This window comes from Ornithodoros turicata, chromosome 3, assembly GCF_037126465.1.
Source record: "Ornithodoros turicata isolate Travis chromosome 3, ASM3712646v1, whole genome shotgun sequence".
Classification (NCBI taxonomy): domain Eukaryota; kingdom Metazoa; phylum Arthropoda; class Arachnida; order Ixodida; family Argasidae; genus Ornithodoros; species Ornithodoros turicata.
In genome coordinates, this window is record NC_088203.1 from 25,074,307 (window position 1) to 25,082,048 (window position 7,742).

Below are 7,742 nucleotides of genomic sequence, written 5' to 3' on the forward strand. Positions count from 1 at the left end.
TGTTTTTAGAGTGAGTAGTCACCGGGCGCTTCCGCAAAAAAATCAATTTGAGAGTATAGATTTAGACTTACACGTAAGGTGAGCCACCCTGTTTGTGTACCCACATGCTGCACCTGCCGCTGGGTAGGATTTGCGGATAATTTTGACCACATGGGGTTCTTTTGACGTGCGCCGGAAATCTTCGACACAAGGTGCTGGAAGCAGCGTTTACCACCCCCACATGGCTACCACTTCCGCAAAAAGTATTGTTTCAGCGAACTCTATGGAGAGCCCTGTTAATGACCCTTTTCCTTTTAATATATGGATCAAACTTGTACAGAAATTAAATATGGCAGATCTACTGCCACTGTCGTCCCCTTGCACTTCTGATTAGTTCAAGGAGCAAACTTCGGTCAAGCCATGCCATGTCATGTGGAGTGTGGTGTGGGTACGTGTTCAACGAAGTCACTCTCTCAGAACAACTGTTGCAGACAATTTATTTGCACCTGTTCTTGCAGGTGCTGAGGCGAAAGCTCGACCACTCACTAAACCTTCATTGAAGAAATATGCCTTAAATGTGCCTCGAACTGCAGTTGCATCAGATGAACCTTTCCAGCCAACTTTGTAAGTGGCCAGAGAGCCTGCTGTGCTGTGCTGTGCGATGTGCCCTAGTCTGTTTCACCTTAGTATGAAGATTTTACATTAGTAACACGAAGCATTTCGCTTAGAAAAGTAGTTGTACTCGACCTACCTGTAGCGAGGTACCTGAGCGTGATGGCCAGCCTTTCTCTGGGTTCAGTCACGAGACGGTAGGGCCTGACTTACTTCCACGGTGCCACGGAATGGAGAAGCTCCTCACACGTGGTCCATCGGCAATAGTTATCATGGTGTTCTCGAGGTTCGCATAGCATCCCTGCACAGCCATGACCTGACCCACCATCTTTGCTGTCGTTGTTCCTCGTCGTTGTCATCCCTCGTTTCTGATTTCTACAGCGCGAATGCTGCCAAAATGTCACCATCGTCGTTGCCCATGCAATCATCAGCCACATAGCACACATAACCAAAGCGTCATCAATGATGGATACATTACAAAGCACGGGCAGAACATGAAATGTTTTGCAGAGCAATGTTCGCCAGCACTGTTGTTGCTCTGTGTTTTTTGTTTTCCCAGTGTGATAAGATCACGAACAAATACAAAACATTTGCAAGCTCGTGTTTTTCATCTCGTGTTCTATACTGTGGTTCGCCTACACTCTTAAAAATGAACTTCACCGCATAGCACGCTCCTAGCCAACCATCATCTCGAATGAAACCGTTCTCTCCTCTGATTTCTTGAAAACGGGATGCGTACGCCTTTTTTGTGACACCTATGCAGTTCATAATTCTCACGAAAATGGCGTACGCCTCCCGTTTTCAACAAATCAGGGGAGAGAACGATGTCATTCGAGATGGTGGTTGGCTAGGAGCGTGCTATGCGGTGAAGTCCATTTTTAAGAGTGTAGTGCGAGTAGGCTATAACGAAATCAATTTTGTGCAACATTTAATTAATTATGCGCTCGCTGTATTTAAAGGTAACAAAGGACCCAAGCTACGAAAACAGAAACTGTTTGCGGTGTCATTAGGGTCGCAATCGTGCCAATTCCGTAGCTACAACAGTTCATGCAATCTCAAGGTACCTCATACCTCAATGTATGTCTTGTGAGCGCCCTTCTTCGTTTTGAAGCACGGTCGGAATTTTTCAATTTATTCAGGCTGTTCGCTTGCCTTTTTAGACGTGCACGTCACGCCGACGTTTGCTTGTTTCACTTTAGAATACCCAACGGTATTCCAGACAGAATATAGTATTAGCAATGCAAAGTTTTCAACATAATGTTTCTGAACAAGTGCAGCACGTTGCGAAATTCACGTGGTAAGCGGTAGCATAACCATACACAGGGGCTTTATGATGCTTCCTTCTTTCTTCAGCTCATAAATCACGTACGACGCAACCGATGAATCTCGTTCCTTTTGCGTTGTGCGTCAAGGTAATGGAGCATTTCTTTCGGCGAGAAAATTTTTTCGCACTTCTGTGCCCCTTTCACGGAGGAGACCAGTTTATTAGCAGGCCTTCTATGACGCTGTTACCGCAAGAGAAAAAACGCCTAGCGTTGGATGACCAACTTATCAGTGTCGGAGGGTGAATCCTCAACAAAAGAGGTGAAATAAAAGTAAAAACGTTTGTTTTTTTGTTTTTTTTCTGGTTGTGAGTACAGACAGATGTTTGTCTATCCTTCCTTATGTCCTCGTCTTTACTGCGCTACTGGTTCGAGCACGCAATTCGTGAAGTGCTCAGGAATGCCTTAGACAGATACAGCAACGGTCCCCTCGATATAAAGAAAGTGTTCCGCTGACTGGCCAGCCGTTTATCGGCAAACTGCGTTCCACTCCGTGATTTCCTTCATTAGGGAACCTCCTGAAACGCTCATCCTTCGGGAAATCAGGTAGCGGCATCTGGGCTCCCTAATCCGGAATAGCTTGCCTATCGCCACGTGGAATAGCCGGCCATATACGTAGAGTTAGCCCGAGCATCTACATATTTTTTGTTCTTGGCTGATGAGATGAGTCACGAAAAAAACTAAGACCATCCTCATTAACGTTTTAGCCCACCATATCCTGCAATCTCAAGTTACCGATTCGCCTTATTTTCCGCAACAGACCTACATATTTTGCTGTTTCGAGCATGGCAAATAATGGACCTGCTGAACACACAGCAAGCGAAACGACAAATAGGCTAAGCAAGTAGCTAGGCAGTGGGCACACGTACTGAGCCTAATTTAATTCGTGCCTCAAGCGTACGCAAAAAGAAAAAAAAAGAATATATTTAAGTGCTTAATACCTTACGATGGGATGCCTTACGTGCCCGGCTTCTGCACTCTAAGAAAAACGGGTGTCAAAAGGTGATAACTTCTATAGATACCACCTAGGTCAACATAGCGTCTGATAAAGGGTGTAAAAGGGTAGTAAAAGCAATTATCATACATCCAAACTTTCCTTTCAATAAATATATATTCCCCCCCCCCCATACATCCAAATTGCTACAAAAAGGTGTACGCCTCCCTCGCTCATACCCTACCGTACGTAGGTAGGAGGTAGAAGAAAACACTCACCCCCCTTACCTTCGGGACACTCAATGCGTCCCAGTCGCGATATCTAAGCTATAAACTTATGCAACATACGTGAATGTCCTGCTAATATAATAAACAATGCTGACGAACTGGCACATATGCGGGCCACCTTGTGGATAAACTTCCTGCTAATAAAAGTCATAGCCTGGGCACGCAGTGATGTCGTGTCGATAAGTTGAATTCATTCAAAATAGTAGTTTGGGATATAGTACTTTGGTATTAGTATATCGAGCGAAAGACGTTAAGATGAATAAGGTTGTCTTTCTCTCTCCCTCCGCTTGCAGTAATTCATTATTTGTGGCTTTGAGTCCGCATACCACCTGTTATGTAAAGTACCGACGAACGTGAGTTGCCGAGCGAATTAATATGTTAGAGCTACCATTCGCTTTGCACATCACAAAAAGTAATGATAAAAAAAGAAAAACCGTGACAACAAAGACCTCGCAACCGTGACAGCTAATAATTATACTGATGAGAGAGCTCAAAAGCGCCAACTTTCTGCGTCCCGCAAATATACAAATACTAAGGCGAGACACACTGCTAATACATGCAAATATGTATCCCAGCGCCATTCCGTCGCTGTACTTTTATTTTTCTCGTTTTTGCGCTAAGGATTTCAGGCTGTATGAAACAAAAGAGGGCTCATTATTGGAGCCACCTTGTCATCCTGAGCATTATTAGGAAGCCTGAAGGTTCTTATTATAGAGGGGATGGGAGAGCGTTCCACGGATTCCCAACCTGATTAAATACTCGTCAGGCCGGAGAAAAAAGATGGGGCTTCCACCTGTCACTGCTTTCCCTGTCATCAGGGCAGCGCCGAAATATGGAGCTCTCATTTGCCGCGCTCACTTCGGGGCGGCTCCTTTTGATATATCGCGCGAGAGGTTAGTGTGCGCTATGGATCATCGATTGCGTGCTGGTTTAAAAAATTGCTTTTGTCAAGTTGGCACCGCCACTGAACGTGTGATTGTGCAAATTTCGCTGTTGCTGACATCTTGTTTACAGCGATCGACGTTACTCTGACAGTGTATTTCCGCAGGTATTTTTCGGACATACAGGTTCTATTCCAGTAACATAGTTTGTTCGTAACATATAATTGTTCCAACTTCTGTGTTTTGGAGCGAAGATAATTCGTAATTACCGAGAAAATGAGTTTTGGGCTTCCTGGGCAGTATATAGTGCTCGGAAACGTGTAAACGCTGTGCAATGAAGTCACGTTTGTTTCTTTGTTTGTTATGGGATATAAGAGAAATTAGCCAAGCTAGAGCTGGCTTGCTACTACTTGCTACTTGCTATCGGTCATACCATGCTGAATACGCAGGTTCTCGTTAACAATCTGCACCACGGCTAGGGCTATGGTACGGTCATGGTAGGGCCAAACTGTACCGTATGCGTTCTGAGCTCGACAGCGGTTCTCGACGACGAGCATGAGAACGAGATATTGCTTCTATTGACAATAATAGCATTTCGATAATGTGACATTGGACGTTGGTGTGCATTTGTCCATTCTACCATGTTTATGGAATGCATGTTGCGCAATATACGTACATTCATTCATGGTTTATCAACACCTTGTCAGAACTGTATATTGCAGGTTTTGGGCGTTGCGCATGCGTAAACGTATCGAACCACTCAAAATTTTTCGACGAAGTTTCTAAAATTTTCTCAGGACCCCGTGAACTTGAACAGCGCCTGGTTCGCGAGTTCGTTGACCGCTAGGGTTTCACAGTAAAAACCACGTGCGCCCCACCTTGTCGCCCCCTTATTTAGGCCAATGAGATCGCTCCGCGGACAATAGAAGAAAGAAGGAAAGTTTGCAGCTGCATACGGGCAGAGCTGACCAGCGTATTTAGCTGCAACGCCGGTACACATTATACACGGCTGCGATTTTTTTTCCAGCTCAGGACGGGAATCGCGTGATATACCTTCTGCTTCTCTGCAACAGTGACCCGTTTTAGATAGTTGCTAATAAGGTGCACTATTTATCTCAATCAGTGCTATTGAGAAGAGCGTGAACGCTACACGCTAAAAACAGAACTTCACCGCATCGCACGCTGTGCGCCAACCATTGCCAAGAATGATAGGGTTATCCTTCTGATTCGAAGAGAAATGGGGGCGTACCCCTTTTTGTGGCAATTTTCATATATCCAAATTGCCACAAAAAAGCGTACACCCACCCCTCTCTTCGAATCAGAAGCGATAACCATATCATTCGTGTCAATGGTTGGCGCACAGCGTGCTATGGGGTGAAGTTCTGTTTTTAGAGTTTATGTAATACGGGAATGTGTAAGAACACTGCTTCAGAAGATCGTGTTTCCAGCAAAAATTACTTGACTCAGAGAACTTACGCACGTGCATGGAACGGCTCTCATGGTGGAACGAGCACGAAGGGGTACCATTACTTGAATAGACGCCACTAAAAGACTATACTCATAAGCAGCAATAGCAGGAAACCATTAAATCTGAGAGATTCTACAAGACCATCTTCTGAAGTGTTCCACGAAGGACCTTTCAGGGATGACCAGCTCCCGTGGCATAGTGCTCAGGATGGCAGCTTCCCACGCAGAGACTGGGAAATAACGCGGGTTCGGATCCCCGCATCGGCTGTTCTGCATGAGGTTTTCCCTGGGCTTTCCGGCAGACTTTCAAGACGAATGTCGGCACAGTTCCCCCTGAAGTCGACCCAGGACGCATACTTACCCCCTGTCTCCCGCTCCTTCCTGCTGTCCTCTCTCCATCTGTCCACGTCTGTATGCCGCTTATAGCCACAGTTGCTTCGCGGTGCTAGCACGAAAGCAAGCAAGGAAAACTTTTTGGGGATGCACGAACTATTCTCCATCCTATGGGCTGTCTACTAAACTCCGCTTCACTGTGCACTCCAGGGACTAGGCTGATCATCAGACATTGAAACCAGCAAGAATTAACAAGTCGTGCTCAACTTAAGAAGGAAAATAAATCTAGTCCGTCAGCTCTCAAAATATTACTGCGCCGCGGATAGGGTGGCTGGACGCAGAGAGGTGACGCCCTCTCGCTGCGCCAGATAATATAATCTATCATACTCTAAAGTGCTACACTGTGCACAAGTGCATACACTAAAGTGCGCCTTCCCTATTGATGGCGCATGTTGGCACTGCAGTTTTTCTCCCGGAGATCTATTGCGTCTCCTTATCTCCAACGGCGTATGTAGTTGACGGACTAGATTTCTTTTCCTTCGTAAGCTGAACACGACTATAGCGTCTATAAAAGCTCCTTACACTTGTCTACATGTGCCCTGCATTTGAGAGGCACTCTCAGAAAGGTATCTCAAAGCTTGAAATATAGACCTCTTCTCTTTTTTTTTTTCTTTCCGCTTCTGTTTCTTTCCTTTCCTTTCGTTTTATAAGACTTAAGCAGATCCCCCTCCTTTTTCTTTTTCGCTCCTGTAGGTGTAGACTTCCAAGAAACCTCCTGCTCTACCAATGTGACTATACCGGATGATCTTACGAAAAAACAAAACAAAACAACTAATTATACAACCTATCCACGCACAGAAGAAACGAAAGTAATATGTAAATGATTAATTAGATGTACAAACATTTAACACAGTTACCTACGCACGCAAATATCGTTCCACACATTATCATCTCTATCTCTTATACTCAAGTATGCACGAAAGTCATCGACCAAGAAATTGCACTCGTTGAGACCTCGCTTGGTACTCCTTGCTGAAACACGTTGGGCTAGTTGGTAAGCATACGACATGGTAGAAAGCGCACAAAAACACGGACTGGAAGAAGCGCTGGTGTTGTCGTCTTCTTCTAGTCCGTGTTTTCGTGCGCTTTCTACCATGTCGTATATATATATATATGTATACAGGGTGTTTCACCTAAGGTGATAAAAAATTCTAACTGGCGATGTACTCGACGGAGGATTGTGGGACTTTGGGCAATGACCTTCTGAAAACTTTTGCCACCATTGAGGAAGGCTTTGGACAATTTTCAATTGCGGGAAATTTATTTTTTTCAATTGAACTTTGAAAATTGCCAAGCGAACCTCACCTTTTTTAACAGAAATATGAAGTCCTCCACGGATAACCACAAACCCAACAAAAACTATGCACAGTATCGCAACAGAAATAGTCGAAAAAAAATTACGCTTCAGCCCCGCCTGTTTGATTTTCGCAAAAACGCGCGCGCGACAAGTGCGTCTAGAGGAGGAAGTGTCCCCGCCTTCATTTGTTTTTCCTTTCTTGTGATAAGACGGTTATTTTGTTTTCTTTGTGATAAGTCGGTTGTCACCACACTATTAAAACAGAACTTCACCACATACCACGCTCGTTGCCAACCATCATTCCGAATGATATCATTCTGTCTATTGATTTGTTGAAAATGGAGGGAGGCGCCTATCTGGGACAGATTATCTTGTCCCAAATAGGCGCCTCCCCTCTGTTTTGAACAAATCAGGACACAAAATGATATTATTCGGAATGATGGTTGGCTAGGAGCGTGCTATGTGGTGAAGTTCTGTTTTAACAGCGCAGCATTAAGGTCAAAGCGGGGGAACGAAAGTTAAAACAAGAGGCGGGAACACTTCCTCCCTTCCACGCACCTACGGCGCGCT

At 44.8% G+C, this 7,742-nt stretch overlaps 1 long non-coding RNA gene across 1 annotated transcript; it reads right to left on the reverse strand.

Annotated features, from left to right (window-relative positions):
• Positions 1-459: 459 nt before the first annotated feature.
• LOC135390068 (uncharacterized) lies at positions 460-920 on the reverse strand. The gene is made up of 2 exons (XR_010421696.1): positions 731-920; positions 460-661 (listed from the first exon to the last, which is right to left on the reverse strand). It is a non-coding gene; the product is annotated as an uncharacterized LOC135390068 (long non-coding RNA).
• Between the last annotated feature and the right edge of the window lie 6,822 nt (positions 921-7,742).